The sequence below is a fragment of the Mus pahari genome, chromosome 9 (assembly GCF_900095145.1).
Source record: "Mus pahari chromosome 9, PAHARI_EIJ_v1.1, whole genome shotgun sequence".
Classification (NCBI taxonomy): Eukaryota; Metazoa; Chordata; class Mammalia; order Rodentia; family Muridae; genus Mus; species Mus pahari.
In genome coordinates this window covers 704,189-721,347 of record NC_034598.1, presented here as the reverse complement: position 1 = coordinate 721,347, position 17,159 = coordinate 704,189, and the positions used below count along the sequence as shown (strand labels likewise).

Genomic DNA, 17,159 nt, shown 5'->3' with positions numbered 1-17,159 from the left:
CCGCTCCCCATCCCTGCTTAATAAACCTCTCACGTGGAATNACCTTGGCGTGGTCTGCTGTTTGGNTTATCCGCTCAAATCATATATATTAATATTGCTTTAATAATGCTAATTCATAAAAGTGTGGAAATAGTTGCCTGGAAGTGCCCTTGGGTCTCCATAGTCTGTCAGAACTCAGAGCACTTGTTAGCAAACAGGGTTGAGTAAAACCTCCCATTCTGATGAACAGGAAAGTGTCTCTCAAAAAGCTGCCTTTTCATAGAATCTAGTAGGTTAATTATCTTTAACTCTGAGCAAGGAGATCCAACCCTGGACCGGTTAGATAGCCGAGTTTGTACTGGATGGCTACATTTCATTGAAAGAATAAACACAAGTTGGGTGCATCACACACACACACACACACACACACACACACACACACACACACACACACACGAAATGAGATATAGTTTCCCTTGTGAACTGCAAACTCTAAAGGATCTTCCCCCAATCCTTTACCTTTGATGATTAAAATCAATTCAGTTTACAGGGTTCCTTGCGGTAGGATTCCCTGTATTTTGCAGCTCCAGGCAAGGCGACAACTGCTTCGGATTAGGTGGATTTTCCCCTTTCCCTTTGAGTAAAACTGATTCAGGAAGGGGGGGAAGGGAGGGAGGCGTCGGGAGTGTAAAGTTATTTTGGAGCCTTGAGAGGGGATTGGCCACTAGCGGTGGTAGTGGGATTCTTTAAATTCTCGGCTTTCCTCTTCCAGCTCTTTAAAAACGAATCGGCCCTTCCTCCCCCACCCCCACCCCCCCCCCCCCCCACCCCCCCCGCCTCCAGAAATTATCTTTCCTTTGGGGTGAGATTCCAGAGTGGAACCTGAAGTCATGGGTCAGGAGAAATCAAAGCTGTAGGAACCAAAGCGGCGGGGCAGGGCAGGGCAGGGCAGGGCAGGGCAGGGCAGGGTGCGTGGGGTTCTGTGGGGTCCTGTGGGGTCTCGTGGGGTTCGGGACGCAGAGACCGGAAGGCGGAGCCTCGCGCGGAGCCGTGATCTGGGTCGCCGGAGGAGTGCCCGTGCGGAGGTCCGGATCGGGCTGGGCGGGGGTCCCGCTCTCCCCCTCCCCATCCTCGCCTCCCGGGCTCTGCTGACGTTGCGGCTTCCTCCGCCCCAGGCAGAGCCCGGCCACGGCTGGCCCACTCTCCGCCGACAGTCTCCGCCCAGCCCGCACGGCCGCTAGAAGCTGCAGCGGCGCACCCCGGGCGCGGCGCCCTGAGCTCGGATGGCTCGGCGCGCAAGCTGAGGGCCCGACTCCAGGGGTCCGGCGCCCCGGCGCCCCACGGGGAGGCAGAGAGAGGACGCCCGGGAGGACGGAGCGGTGAGTGATGGGCTGGGTTGGGCGCTGCTCTGGGCCACGCTCGGGGAAGCTACTCTCCCGCGGTTCGATGGGTCCACACTGGACCGGTCCTTTCGGGCCAACTAGAGCCACGTCCCCCGCTGCGCGTCGATTTTTTTTTTTTTTTTTTTTTCCCTGTGGACTGAGCATCTCGGGCCAGCTCTGCTGGCTCCGTGATCTCCTACCCGGGTGCCCAGCCCAGAATTCCGCAAGACAGCAGCACGAAAATCAGGAGCGAGTGCCGGGGACTGGACGGGCTCCCGGTTTTCCCGAGGTTTGGAGTTAGCACACCCTTGCGTTCCCTTCCTACGCTACACCAGTTATCTAGGGATGGTGGTGGTCGTGTGCTCCCTTGCTGGTTCTGCCTGTGCGACCTCCGGACAGCCAACGCCCAGAAAACTGCTTCTGAGTCACCTCCCAGCCGCTTGATTCCAGCGCCCCTGCACTCCAACACCCCAGGGTGATTGATTGGGTAACCCCAACCCGAGGCCGCCTGGGCCAGTCGGGGGCCCGGGAGTCGGGCTTTTCTCGGGTTGGGGAGCGCTGTAAGCGATGCCACATGGGCTCAGAATCTGTTGAGGCTGGATCTTAGCTAACTTTGTGAACTGAGAACTTTCTCAACTCTCCTTTGAGGCAACAGCCTCCGTTTAGGCCGGCTGGCATTCATATTGAAACCTAATCCCTTGCTTCCAATGCAAGAGGCCAGCCTCTTTCACCTGGAATTCTTTAGGTCAGGAACTGACGCGTTGGTTTCTAGAGATTTTCTAGTAGATTCTTGAAAACATTTGGTGTTTATTGCTGCTTAATCAACAATATCTTAAGGAAGGTAGTAGAATCTTCTAGAAATATTTTCATATTCTTTCACATTACAGAATTTTCACGTTTACTAATTCTCTTTTCAGTTTTTATATTTTCTTAATAAATGATAGTACTAGTGAAGTTAAAAAAAAGATTCACTAGTATCATTTAAAAATTATGTGTCTGGGAGTATATGCACAGGACTACAGACAGGTGCCTACAGAGGTCAGAAGGATATCAGATCTGTTAGTATGGTAGCTACAACCTGTTGTGAGCATCCTAATGTGGGTGCTGGGAAAATAACTGGTCCTGTATAAGAGCAGTACCAGTTCTTGACCACTGAGCCATCTCTACCCTTTATGAAACGAAAATTCTGTAGAAGATTTAGGACTATACTACTAGAGAGAACTACAGAATGTAACGTGCATGGGAAAAATAAAACAGGATCACCCTAGTATTTGTTCACACATTACTATTTTCCTTTAATCCTGTACAAATGTGGTCCCTATTTTTAGTGTAGTAAATTCTATTCTACTAAAAAGGGAGAAAATTTTGGATTTAATATGTGTTTACCTTAGTAACACTCCTTGAGGGCTTAACCAAAAGCACGAGTGTGGGTTAGTAGGACAGGGAGGGGGTAAATGAGAAACAGCCCCCGCTTTCTTGGAGTTTCTTTGGCTGTAGAAAGAGAAGTATAAGACTAAGCAATATGGAGGACTTGAATGTCGGAAGAGTTCTTTAGTCATTATTAGAATATGATATCAGTCTCAGTTTTAATAATTATACAAAAATACTGGTCTACAGAGTACATTTTAATATCCAGATTAAAAAGAGACAGTGAAATGATTCAGTAAAAGAGACTTTTTTTTTTTTTTTTTTTTTTTAAGTTCCTTGACAGGGAGGGAAATTGACAGCAGGATGCAATCTGAATGGTGGGGTTTTTAGCCCAGAAAAAAAAAAAAAAAACCATGATAAGAAGTCGATGGATTCACCCAATTAAATCAGTCTCATCTTAGTGAGCAGTCCTTGTTCATGTGTCTGCTTGAGTACTTAGCAGTAGGTCACAAATCAGCTGGAGTGGTGCATCTGGGAGCAGGACTGGGAGCAGGAGGTTGCAGTGCTGTCATGGAGGGACCTAGGGTCATCCTTCACAGAAGCTTAGTACTTAGTATAGAAAATTATTGCAGTCTCTGAGACAATTTTTTAGACAAATGCATTCTGGGATGAAACAAAGTTTTTTTTTTTTTTTTCCATTTCTTTATATTATTTGTGATAGCATATTTTGTTCTTTATTTCTTCTTGCCTTGGTTCCTCCGTGTTGCATTAGAGAAACATAATTCTCAACATTATTATTTTAACAAGTGGAGTAAAAAGGGGAATAATTTAGATACGTGCATTCATTGAGAATCTTTGTTTTTAAAACAGTCTGCCAAGGATTAATTACAGTCTAGTTTAGATATTTTTTCAGCCATTAGGATGTCTCAGTCCTACGTATAGTAAATATTTTAACATGCTTTCCCCTTCTCTTGTCCTAGGCTGTGTTGTGGCAGGCCTCTGTGATGGTGGGAACTGCTGTGTCAGTGAATGCTTCACTCTGTTCCAGAAAGGGGCTGGGAGTTTGCTATCCTAAGAGAGGGAAAGGCACCTGAGGAGCTTCTATGATCAACAAACTCTATTGAAAGAGTATCTAACACAGGACAGGACCTTTCCTATTACTATATTTAGTGCCTTGAGCTTTTCTCATATTGGAATTACATTATCTCTTCCTATCGTGATTTGTAGACTAAGATTCTTTGGAGGTCACTAAACTACTAGCAGATGTTTGAACTGGGCAACCTAAATCTGTATACCTGCAGTCAGGGGTGGACATGGGAATGAAGCTGGTGTCTAAACCCAGTGTACTCACAAGGGAAATTATCTTCCCATAAAATCCACATGATGAGTGAGTATCAGAGTGGGAAGTAGAGGGTAGAACCCCAGATACCTGAAATGCTGCGTGCAGCTGTTTGCTAGTAGCAAGAAATAGAAATGGATGGTTCCAAAATCTTTCACTACTGTCTCATTCTTTTTTAATTTTTTAATTTTGTTTTGTTTTTCGAGACAGGGTTTCTCTGTGTAGCCCTGGCTGTCCTGGAACTCACTCTAGACCAGGCTGACCTCAAACTCAGAAACCTGCCTGCCTCTGTCTCCCAAGTGCTGGGATTAAAGGTGTGCGCCACCACTGTCTGCCATCCACTGTCCCATTCTAAATGGATACTCTCTTTTAAACATTAGACTTGGTTTTAGAAGAAGATATTTCTATGTGTATGATAAATGTAGCCAAGGGCTGTTTCTTGATGTTCATTGGTGTTTCAAAGCTTAGTTTTACGTAGAAGGGAGATTTGATTAGCTGATGGTGAAATATTTCAGAAATAGAAGCAAACCAGAAAGTATTGGGCAATGTGATACAAGTGGGTCATTACTTTTACTAAAATGTCATCTACAAACTCATAAGCATTTAGTCAGGCAGACCAGATATAGGGAGACAGATCAACTTTACTTGGGGTGATTCAAGGTTTATATATTTTGGGGATGGGGGGCCATGAGGGAGAAGGGGGCATCCAGGATGGGCAAAGGTCATTGGCTAAAGGCTTAAGGTACCAAGATGCCTCAGTAGCATGAGGAAGCATTTCAGATCTTAGGTGCTACTTGAATGGGTTCTTGTCCAGAGAAAGGAAGTTAGTTGAACCTATAATCAAAGTAAGGCTACATGATGTTCTTCAGGTAGAAGTGTGTGGGGCTTTTAAGCTCCCCAAACAAGGTCAGAGAAGGAGAAGCCTTATAGGCAGTCTGTGATATACCTGAAGATAGTCTGCATTTTTCATCAAGCCTAGAAGGCTGTCTGGACAATGAACAATGGTAGATAGACTTGGACCTTAATTAGCATGGCAACATAGTACTCTTCCATTTTGTTCAAAGCATCCTATCTCACACTAGCCTAATGATGGACAGGTGGGTTCATGTCTTGTCTTCATTTTAGTAGATTGGAAATGCTGAAGGTAAGGGACACAATTTATAGGCAGTCTGTGATATACTTTAAATTGAATGAGACAAACATAAATTACACACATAATGCTACTGTGTCCTCTGTAACTCCACATTCAAAATACTAAAGGCTCACATTTCATTTTTCTGTAGATCTGCTTTATTATATTTTGTAGTTACTGCTCATGAATTGTCAGAATGCTCATGTTTCTTAGACTTCTGCACTATTTACAGATTCCCTTTTGTTCTCAACCCCTTCTCTCCCAGCCCCTCACCCCATCCCTGCTTGGTAAGGGTCTCATTGCAAGGCCTTTTCTGATGCCTGCAGAGCCCCAGCTGCTTGTTCAGTTCTTGTGAACTAGCTTTGGGCTTTAACCAGCCTTGATGCAATATCAATAGTGTTGCTAACTGCCTTATACAGACAGGCTACAGCCTGTTGAGGGCTGGACTCCTGGATTCTTTTTCAGATGCCCACAGAAGTGTAAACCTGCCAGAGGAGACTGATTCTCAGTTCCTGTTAGGGTCAGAGAAGAAAGAGGATGGTTTTAGTTTGGCAAGAGAAGAAAAGATGGTGAGGCCATCTGTTTATTTCTTAAATGGAGTCATTTGTAAAGTTCTTAACTCAAGAATAACACTAAATTTTAATGTGTGTTAAGATTATCCTGGGGTTTCCTTCTGTGTGTTTCAGTTTACTTGGAATTATCTAGAAACATGATCTTAGTAGAAATGTTAAACTGTTTTTAGAAGAGCAGAATTTCTATGGTCAGTAATATTTCATTCTGATGAGGAGCATGATGCTTTGGCATTTTATAATTGAGAATATTTGAAAGTCAAGTTATTATTAGGTGAGTGAAAATCTTGCTATAAAAATGTGACGAAAATGTATGTTACCAGCTGGGTGCTGGGAAATCTGAACTCAGATCCTAATGTTTATGTGGACATTTTACTGACTGAGCTCTCTTCCCAGCCCCTCGTTAGCCTTAATTACACATATGACGTATCAGCTATGGGGGATCTGCATCTATCGATTTTGACCCAGACAGGGTCAAAAAGAGTTTGTCACTGAATGCCTTTGTCTGCATGCCAAAACAAAACCTTTTGGAGATTATTTGTAGAATTAATAGTGACTGCCCTTTTCAGTCATTGTGGAATATACTAAATACATTAAAATACTCAGTATTTTACTTAACTAGCAGTCACATTATTTTAGCAAAAATTGAAAACTTGTGGCATGGTGTGGATGCTGATGCAGGAGGATTATTTTGAGTTCCAGGCCGGGGTGTATAGAAAGCACAAAATCAACCAGGACTACATAGCACAACCACTTTCAAAAATCAAAACTAAATATAAAAGATAAAAGACTTTAAAACAAAGTTGAGCCAAGCAGTGGTGGCACATGCCTTCAATCCCAGCACATGGTAGGCAGAGGCAGGTTGATCTCTACTAAATTCGAAGCCAGCCTGGTCTACAGAGTATCTTCCAAGACAGCCAGGGCTACACAGAGAAACCATGTTGAAAACTAAATAAACGCAAAAAAGTTGAATGTGCCCTGGTCAATTTAAACATCTATCATTTGAATCTTTCTGCTTGAGATATTTTCAAGTCAGACATACATGCCATAGGGTTGTAAAGTTGCATTTGTTGATCAAATCAGGTGCTTACATTTTTTTCTTCATGTGCAAGAACAGTAGTGGCAGAAGCTACTAAGTAGTAGACATATAGTAGACATATAGAACATAAGGAAGATACTCTCTAGGAAAGTGGAACCAGCATTTTATAAACCCTAAAAATAACTTGTGAAGAAGGTGTGCTCACTGTTTGCATGGCTATAATATTTCCCTGATGAAGCAGCAAGTGATGTCCTGTTGCTGTCAGATGACTGCTAGAAGACAAGAGTGTTTGCTGACAACTTCTATGTTCTGGTTGTATAAATCTTGTGGAAAACACAGCAATTTTTAGATTATGTTTTTAATACAATATAGATTGGTCCTTAGTGGATTAACTGAGTAGAAGCTATTTACATAGGTCTCTTCTAGAGTGGAGTATGCATAGGGATACTGCATTTCTAAAGCTACTTATATCTCTGGATATAAGTCGCTTGCCAGTGACAAGAAAGAAGCCCAAGAACGTAAGTCACTGATGTAGGTCAAAAATATTCTGTGCCAAGGTTCAGTCTAATACACAGAACCTGAGTGAAACCAGGAGCCTGTGTAGGTGCTGGCCCTCCTCACAGTGCTGACTGTGAACTGTTTTTGAAGCTCTGGTGTTTTTATTGTTTGAATGTATCTGTTCAGCAGTAGATTTCTAGAATTCCACAAATTCTTGGAAGACCCTTTCTTCTAGCAGTTTAGTGACATCATTCCAGGAATTTTAAATGAGGCTCCTTTCTCCAGCCTCAGGGACAATGAGGCAGGGGCCAACTGGCTTTTGGCACTACTTGCTGTGGTTCTACTCCTTCCAAGGGATGGGATAAACCAGGCGGTGAAGAAAAAAGCAGGAAAACTGAACAGCTATTTTTTAAATTTTCATCTAGGAAAGAGAAGGGGAAACAGACACGAGGCTATCTAAAGTGGTTTCTGCTGACCACAGCAAGACTTTCCTGATGTTTTTATCCCTTAGTATGATTTCTGTAGGGTTTTGAGTTCTTTGGGAAGGTTTAAATCCTGAAAAAATATGAAGTGTGGTCATCTGGGTGTGACTTCTGTTCATCTGAAAACATGAAAATTCAAGAAAATAAGAATGATTTATTTAGATGAATATAAAAAATTAGCTTTATTATTTTAAATGAAAGTTGCTGCTACAGATTTTTCCTTAGCATTTTTACTAGATCTAGTAGTAATTGGCTGGTTAAAGTAATCCTGATTATATAAAGTTTCTAGAACCTTCATTCAGGCAGACAATGTGTGCTTTACTTTTTTTCTTCAAGGAAGCCATTTTTTTCTTCATATTTAAAAGACTTAAAGTAACATTTTATTAACAAACACTGACTTTGTAGGCACATAGTTACTGCCATAGTCACATTGTCTAACTTATCCATTGTTAGCATATTATACCCAGCTCTTTTACCACATTTCTTGTATTCTTCCCCCACTCCATCCCAGTTGTTTTTTTTAAAAGTCTTAGCACCAAGTTCACTGTTCCATTGAACTTTCATGTGCGCCTTGTACTTTTTTTCTACTCCATTTCTATGTGGGGGTTTTTGTTTTGTTTCGTCTTTGATGGTTGTTGTGTTTTAATAAGTAAGATTTCATGTAGCCCAAGATGGCTTGGGATTTGTAGTATAGTAGAGAATGACCTTGAACGTCTAACCCTTTACCAAAGCTCTCAAGTGCTAGGGTTATAGGCACATGCCACCATGCCCGGTTTATCTGCACCATTTCTGTGGTAGAGTCAGATTGGCAGCAGTGAGAGAAGGGATCTCAGTGGTTTTATAGACATGCTTTCACCATTCTTGTGGTCACAATAGGGTGGTTGTGACCAGAAAGAGCCTCTGAAAATGTCACATAGGAAGGCCCTTTTATGGCCAGAAGATGGTTCTAGATCCCCCAGAACTGAAGTTACAGATGGTGGTGAGTGCCATGTGGTCCTGGGAAATGATGCTAGGGCTTCTGGAAAGCAGCCAGTGCTCTTAACCTCTAAGCCATCTCTGTAGCCCCCATAGAAAGATTCTTGTAGGAATGCTGATGGATAAATACAAACAAAAATCCAGTAATACTAGTGTTAAGAAATCGTGTGAACTTTGTTTCATGTTGTTTAAAAAGATAATTTCAAAAATACCGATTCCATGGCTCCCAGGTGGTACTTTAGTTAAGATGTAATTATATGGAAAGTGCTGATTTTTGTGCAATTTTTTTTTTTCCTACAAGAAATGGAAAATATGCAGTCAGCTGAGATGAGCCAGTTTGGGGGATGGTATGAGCTAAAGAAGGTCAGTGTCTTGGATAATTGCCATAGGTACTTCCACTTAGTGCTAGGGCCTGTGCTTGCCACAGTTTCCCTTTTCAAGGAAAACTGGTTCTTGGAGTCACCGAAGGCGACCTCCAGTTATCTTAGTTCAGAGTGCCTTCTTTTGGTTTCTCTTCTTTTATTTCTTTTTATCTTTCACTGATTACTTTACGTTTTTCAGCACTTACAGCTTGTTCCCAGGAGACCCCAGAACCATGAAGGACTGACCCATTGATTTTATTCAACCGCCCAGTTATCCTTTCTTATATTCTCATTTGAAATTTCAAGATCTGCCTCTCCCACCTAAATAAATGATTATTGGGGGCTGCAATCTGATCCATGTGTTATATTTAAATCCTAAGGCTTTTCATCATGGAAGCTTATGGATTTAATGTGATCTGCATAGAATTATTCTATAGGCTTTAATGAAAAGTAGCTGAGTGAGAGATATAAAAGTAAAATTTCACTTCAACATGTGAAGTTTGACATTATTGGGTCTCTTCCATCTCTCTTTGTTGGGGAAAGTGTGTATGGCAGTGAGAATTTAAGTTACTGAATTGCCCTGGAATGATAAGCCCTGTGCCTGGAGTGCAGCTGGACCAGCAGCACTAGAAGGAGGTTATAGCATAAAGCCTTCTTTGTGCATCTTCAATTCTTTTTTCCCCCAATTGGTGAAGCCACACAGCGTTGGTTCAGTGACTGCAAGTTTTAGAAGTGGTGGATCTGTGTTATTTGGGAAAAAACACTTTGATGTCTAACTTTGTCCAGTGCACTTTTGAACTTGGAGAATTACATGAAGGCACACTAGACCTTCATGATAGAAACATTGGAAGGTCTTAGTGTCTGGCAAGTGTTTACCAGGCACTTTTGTGTTTGAGAAGATGTCTGGGTGGCAAGAACAGAGGAAGCATGCAAAACAGATAGAATGTGAACTTTGGCCTTGAGGAATTTAAAATATGCTTGACAGATAATGACTCCGAAGCTTAATGAGATCAGCTAAATTCTGAACTGAACAACACCACGACTACAGGAAGGAAGAGACTTGAGAAGATGACAGGCAAGACAGATAGCAGCTGGGAAAGGATGAGGAAGTGGGCCCAAAGGGCTTTGTGCAATAAAGCACATTACTGAGTAGAGTAGAGCAGCATTGCAAGTGCATAAGCCAAGGAGTAAAGGGTTAGGAACAGGAGGGAGCAGAAATGGAATGACTGAGTTACTACTTATTATCCCCTTGCATGCAATGTCCTCTTTGCCCCTCCCTTATAATGCTTTTCATTGATTCCTGTGTGTGTGTGTGTGTGTGTGTGTGTGTGTGTGTGTGTGTGTGTGTGTACATGCATGCTCCATAGCATGCATATGGAGGCTGGAGTACAGCTTCACATGTGGTTCCTTCCCTCATACTTTTCTTTGCTGTTTGTTACTGCAGTTGCTTGGGATTCTCCTGTCTCCAACTCCCATCTTGCCATAGAAACACTAGCAATGTAGATGCATTCTACTTGCCTGGCTGTTTATGTGACACAAGTTCAGGTCCTCAAACTTGTGCAGTGAAACCTTTGAGCCATTTTTTTTTTTAGCCCTGCCACACGTACTTTTGAAAGGCTTGTGCTTGACACTATAGGAGAGCGAGATGACTAAACCCCTGACTCTCACCAGCCTATCCCACAGTAGGTGAGATTTACCTCACTTTCCATTGGGATCCACAGAGGACAATGTGAGAAGGAGAGATAGTTACAGACAATACAATACTCAACATGTCCAAAATTAGTCATAAATATTTACTAGAGACAGTTAAATCTGTGTGCATTTTTACCTAATGCCTTTTAAGGCTCACTTGAGAAACCACTTCCTTGGTGAGTCCTTCCTTCCTTTGCAGAGTGCTAGTCTGTCTCCTGCTTGCCTGGACCTGTCCTGTTCTCTACATAGCCATAGACAGCCATGCTACAGAGCTCCTTGGGATTTACGTATGCTCCCTGTTTCCTGAAAGGATCTTGTGCCTTTCTTTTTAGTGTAGCATGCTCAGTGACATCTTTCTATTTGAGGCTGATGAGGTTTCTATTGCAAAGTCTGAACTGGGAACCTCGTTCATTGCTGCACATCTCAGTCCTGTGGCATGGGCCTGTCTATCACCGCCTTATAGACAAGTAACTTAAGTTGGAATGTCTATTGGAACACTTTTTTTGTCCTGGACATCCAGGCCATTCATCCACCCTCTTCTTCTACATTCCTTTGTGGCCTCAGAACTTGTTTCCTGATAGAAACATGGCTATAAATAATCACCAGTGTTGTATGAAAGGAGAGAAGATTAGCACTCCCCTTGACAAGGATGGAAGAGGCCCTTGGGCCTAACAACACACATATGGTTAAGGCATTGCCACCTACTTCGTGGCATCTAACCACTGTTTTTTCATTCCTCCTTAGAATAAGGAACAAAATACTCATGAAAGGATATAGGTACAGAGACAAAATTTAGAGCTAAGAGGAAAGGATGGACTATCCAGAGACTACCCAAACTGGGAATCCATCCCATCATCAGCCACCAAACCCAGATACTAATGCACATGCCAGCAAGATTCTGCTGAAGGGACCCTGATATAGCGGCCTCTTGTGAGGCTATGCCAGTGCCTGGCAAACACAGAAGTGGATGCTCACAGCCAGCTATTGGATGGAACACAGGNTCCCCAATGGAGGAGCTAGAGAAAGTACCCAAGGAGCTGAAGGGGGCTGCAACCCTGTAGGTGGAACAACAATATGAACTAACCAGTACCCCCTGAGCTTGTGTCTCTAGCTGCATATGTAGCAGAAGATGGCCTAGTCAGCCATCACTGGCAAGAGAGGCCCCTTCGTCTTGCAAACTTTATATGACCCAGCATAAGGGAAGGCCTGGGCCAAGTAGTGGGAGTGGGTGGGTAGGGGAGTAGGGGCGGTGGGGGTATAGGGAACTTTTGGGATAGCATTTGAAATGTAAATAAAGAAAATAATAATAATAGAAAAGAAAAGGAGCCAAAAAAAAATAATCACCATATCTTTCTTAGCACAAACTAAGGACAAAGTAATGGAAATGGTATAGAGGATGAACTCTCTAGATGGAAAAGGTAGCCCTTCTTGAAATTAAACTTTAAAAATAGTAACACTAATAATGCCTCTATACCAAACCATTAAATTGTGGTAATTATCACTGGAAATAGGGTTAAAGGGACTGACTTTAAATTTCAAAATAGAATAATGTAAATAAGAGCAATTATGCCAAAATCATTCAGCAGAAAGGCAATGGGGCTGTATTAAACCTATGTAATGGGCCAGGTGTCTCAGTGGTTTTAAAAGAGACCCAAGGAGACTCATGAAAAACATGTTTAGGATGTTGGGAGACAAGGTGCATTATGGAAGTGAACTTGATCATAGGCACACTGGGCTCATTATTGAAAATGTGGAAATCCATGAGGGTAAGTCAGCCACAGAAAGCCTGGGGTGGACTAAATGGGACGATTGGGAAGATACTGTGTATGACTGTAGCTCTAGGAAACTCTAGTGATCACCTTGAGTAGTCCTGGAAATTCCAGCATTGTGGTATGTTTTACACGAAAATGGTTTGTTTTGATAATCAAAGATTTTTTTATTGCTCCTTTCTCTAGAGTTCTATTTAAATAGTTGTGGAGTTATATAAATAGCTACCTCTGAATATTTAAATGCTTATATCTTGACACAGCTATTAAATTTATCCATTTAGTAAATGTTCTTTCCTAAATGTTAAGCACTCTCTCACCCAGTTCCAGTCATGCTGGCCTCCTTACTGACTCTAATGTATTTCCCCCATCACAACTATAATGCTTTAATAACCTGTGAAGATGCCCTGGGAGGTCTACAAACAGTGCACTGCTTATTCTGCATTGCTACTGACCAGGATCACTCTAAGGTTTACGTGAGAGGGAAGAATTAAGTCTAAGTGACTTTTTAAAGCTATTCGATGTAAAGCATAGTACGGGCTGAGTTATCACAGCAGTGGTGGAAGTGGGTGGACTTGAAGAAAGAACCAACAGAATTTGCTGACAGTTTAGTTACAAAAAAGAAGGTAAGAACTGAGAGAAAGGGACTTTGGCCTGAATTCCCAGCAGGATTGGTTGGAATAGCAGCTAGAGGTGGGTGAGGCAGGGCATGCCTGAGAAGTTAGTATGTTGTCTTTTGGGTTAACTTTGTGGATATGTACATTGTTTCACAAATCTAGCCTATGGTATTTGAAGTTTGATTAGGATGATTCACAGGAGGGTGTGTGCAAAGAGGTTAGGGAGTTTTGCAACGCATAGAACTGAAATCTGGGAAACAAAACTGAAAATGAAGATCAAGTGCATGTAAAAAATATTCAAGAATAGAGAAAGGCAGCAGAAGAGGCAAATTTATTATTGATAACTGTTGTTGACTATTTGAGGGCTTAAAAAGAAATGGAGGCTTGGTTGGGATGGCTTAGAGGATAAAGGTGCACTGGGGACCCACGTGCTGGAAGGAGAGAACCAATTCCCTTAGGTTATCCTCTGGCTTCCACATTCACACTGTAGTATGTGCTGCTCAAATAAATAAACAAACAAACAAATAATAAACTCTACAGACTTTCTAGTAACAAAAGTATCACACATGGAATATCATAGATCACAAAGCTACTCATAACTTTAGTGTAAATAATTCTACCAAAGACATCAAAAAGAACATGATGTGAATTTGGAGGTCTCTACAGCACCATTCAACTCTGTGACTCATTAGAAAAAAAGTGAAAAGTTTTTATAATCATAGTATTGTTTAATATATAGGTAGAGGTAATTGAGCAGAGGGAAAAGGCATACAAAGCAAATTCCCCGAAAAGCCAGGGACAAGCTTCCAGATGTTCCCCCCACTGTAGGACAGCATTCAGTGCTGTTGGCTGGAGAAGGGTCAAGGCTATGCATGCAACACCTGTATGCTGAACTCAGCTACTCAGACTTCATCCCTTACCCCATCTACCCTTGCAGCACAGATATCAGATCAAACTAGTATCATTTGACCACTAAACTTATACAAAAATAAACCTTATCAGAGAGAGTAATCAGGGGTCACATAGCTGCCTCCCATGGACTGCTCACAGGGCAGGCCTGAAGTCTGGCTTCCTTCCAGACTGTATGAAGTTTGAGCAGTTAGGGCCTGGAGATTTAACTCTTTCCTGAACAGTCTTATAGGCCACTTTCAATTTTTTTATTTTTAGTTAGAGGATAAATTGGCAGATCCCAGAAGATATACAGACATACATACCCAATTTCAAGACATATGTAGCAAAATTCATAAGTGAGTGAACCAGAGCTTATGTAATGTTGAATTTCTTTCACAACATTTACCAGGAAAATCTGTAATAGATGAGGTTATGACTCATCCATAGAATTTTGGAAATTTCTGAATCCTGCACATCCTTTTTTGGTTGTTGTTGTTTTGTTCTCTAAGACCGTGTTTCTCTGTATATTCCTGGCTGTCCTGAACTCCCTTTTTAGATCAGGCTGGCCTCGAACTCACTGGGAACTGCCTCCCTCTCTAGCCCAAGTGCTGGGATTAAAGGTGTGCCCCACTGCCATGGCCAGCTTCTCCACATCCCTTTACTGTTTCAAATATATTAGCCAATTAAAGCTACACAGAAGCCTCATGAGTAAGGAGCTGTTATTTAAGCAGGAGCTCAGCAAAGTGTGCATGGTGATGTTAGGACTTAAACCCAGAAGCCAATGTGGACCCCTAGCAACTCTTGTGTTCTGAGATAGCTTAGAACTTGCTTATGTTAAAACACTACCACAGAATAGACATTTTACAGATATTAGTTTATTTAATTTGTCAATCAGTTTAGGATCAAGATAGCATTTTTAGTGCATATTAAGTGGAATAGGTCTAGATGGTTTTTCTGAAACAAACCATGTTGGCCTTATGAGGCCTCTTGCAGCCTCTTCTGACCTCGAGAACCTTTGAGAGGGAGGATGTTTTTACTGAGGCTTAATTAAACTAGCATTTGAAACCATAAAATTAAAATTTAACCCCTGGCTTCACGAGGGTCTTTTCTGCCTTTATTTTCGGTCCATAGTGTATGTGGATGCAGCTATGGCCCACAAATCCAGAGCTGTCTGGCCCCTTGAACTCTTCTATAAAATCTTTGGTTGCTGTTTGTAGCACTTTGAAAAATTAGATTGTAATTTTTCTTCTGTGGCTAGGAAAAATGGATGAAGTCAGTTGCTTTGGATTAAGGGAGAATGCCTAATTTGTCTTGTCTGCCAGGCAGTAATGAAAGTACTGCAGATAACAATCCCCTAGAAATGCTGATTTCTTTGCTTTTTGTTCTATAGTTCTTTGGACAAGGGTGTATTAATTAGTTTTCTAATTGCTGTGACAAAGAGCCCCACAAAGACTTTTTAAGGAAAGAAGTGTTTATTTGTGTTCGTGGTCTGAAGGTAGTCAGTGTATCATGAGAGAGAAGACACGGCCATAGATCGGCTCTGGTTTCCATGCTGGGAGTGAGCCAGCTTGTCACACTGTGTACACATTTGGGGAGCAGAGAGCAATGGATAGTGGTGTTCAGCTGTCTTTCTTCTTTTCCCACTTTGATTCAGTGTAGGACCCATGGAAGATGCTGTGGACATTCTTAAACCTTTTTGAAACACTTTGTAAACATACCCAGGAGTATGGTTATTCAAAATCTAGGCAAGAGAAAAGATTAACTCTTAAATAGGTAGACTTTTCTTGTTCACCAGTGCGCTCAGTGTCTAGCGTATAGTTCTGAATTTAGTAGCTGCTTGGTACATAGCAGAATGAACTGATTTATATTCCCATCATGAAAAGGGAGTTGATATTTCAGTTCTGGGAAACAGTGTGTTAAAATATATAATATCCATCAACTGTTACTTTTTTTTTTGTTTTTTTGTTTTTTTGAGACAGGGTTTCTCTGTATATCCCTGGCTGTCCTGGAACTCACTTTGTAGACCAGGCTGGCCTCAAACTCAGAAATCCNCCTGCCTCTGCCTCCNNAGTGCNGGGATTAAAGGCATGCTCGACCAAGCCGGGCTCCAGTTGTTACTTTTCAAAGATTCAGGACATAGAGCTGGGCGTGGTGGCACATGCCTTTAATCCCAGCATTTGGGAGGCAGAGGCAGGCGATTTCTGAGTTCGAGGCCAGCCTGATCTACAGATTGAGTTCCAGAACAGCCACGGCTACACAGGGAAACCCTGCCTTGAAAAAACCAAAAAATAAAAAGATTCAGGATATAAACATACGTTTTATGATAACATTTTCAATTAACTTTGTATGTAACATTATAAAATTATAAAAATACCTTTGCATCTTCTGTTGCAAAATCACTAAGAAAGTTAAAATTGTAAAATACGCCAGTCAGAAGATCATGTTAGATGCTAAATAAACCGGAATTTACTCTTTTTTTTTTTTTTTTTTTTTTTTTGAGACAGGCTTTCTCTGTGTAGTCCTGGCTGTCCTGGAACTCACTTTGTAGACCAGGCTGGCCTCGAACTCAGAGATCTACTTGCCTCTGCTTCCCAAGTGCTGGGATTAAAGGTGTATGCCACCACTGCCCAGCTACTCTGGAATTTCTTGACTTGCCTCAAAATTGTATGGTCTTTACAATTTCACTTTCATCCTTTTTGTAGGTAAAATTCTGCCCCAGCAGTGTTGTGACTGGCTGTGTTCTCCTACCTCAACCTCGATTTCTTTGCCATTACACAATGATACAGATTTTGCTTGCTTTCTACATTATAAGTGGTAACCAGTCTTTCAAAGGCTGAGTCTTTAATTTTATTTAATTAGTAATTATTAGTTAATTAATAGCTATGCATGTGCGAGAGAGCATGAATATGAGTGTGCTCATCTGTGTGTGCATATGTAGAAGCTAGAGTTTCCTTTGGAGATAATTCTTTCTCCATCTTATTTATTCATTCGTTCATTCATTTGTTTGTATGTTTGCTTGCTTGCTTGTTGAGATAGTTTCTCACTGAACCAGGAGCTCACCATTTTTG

At 41.8% G+C, this 17,159-nt stretch overlaps 1 protein-coding gene and 1 non-coding gene across 2 annotated transcripts in view; both read left to right on the top strand.

Moving 5' to 3' along the window:
- Positions 1 to 879: 879 nt before the first annotated feature.
- Dse (dermatan sulfate epimerase) overlaps positions 880 to 17,159 on the top strand; it is a 58,762-nt gene continuing 42,482 nt past the window's right edge. Inside the window, exon 1 of the mRNA XM_021205322.1 lies at positions 880 to 1,358. The gene's annotated coding sequence lies outside the window, so the exon portion shown is untranslated. The remainder of the gene's footprint in view (positions 1,359 to 17,159) is intronic.
- LOC115064753 lies at positions 11,423 to 11,548 on the top strand. The gene has a single exon (XR_003844576.1). It is a non-coding gene; the product is annotated as a U6atac minor spliceosomal RNA (small nuclear RNA).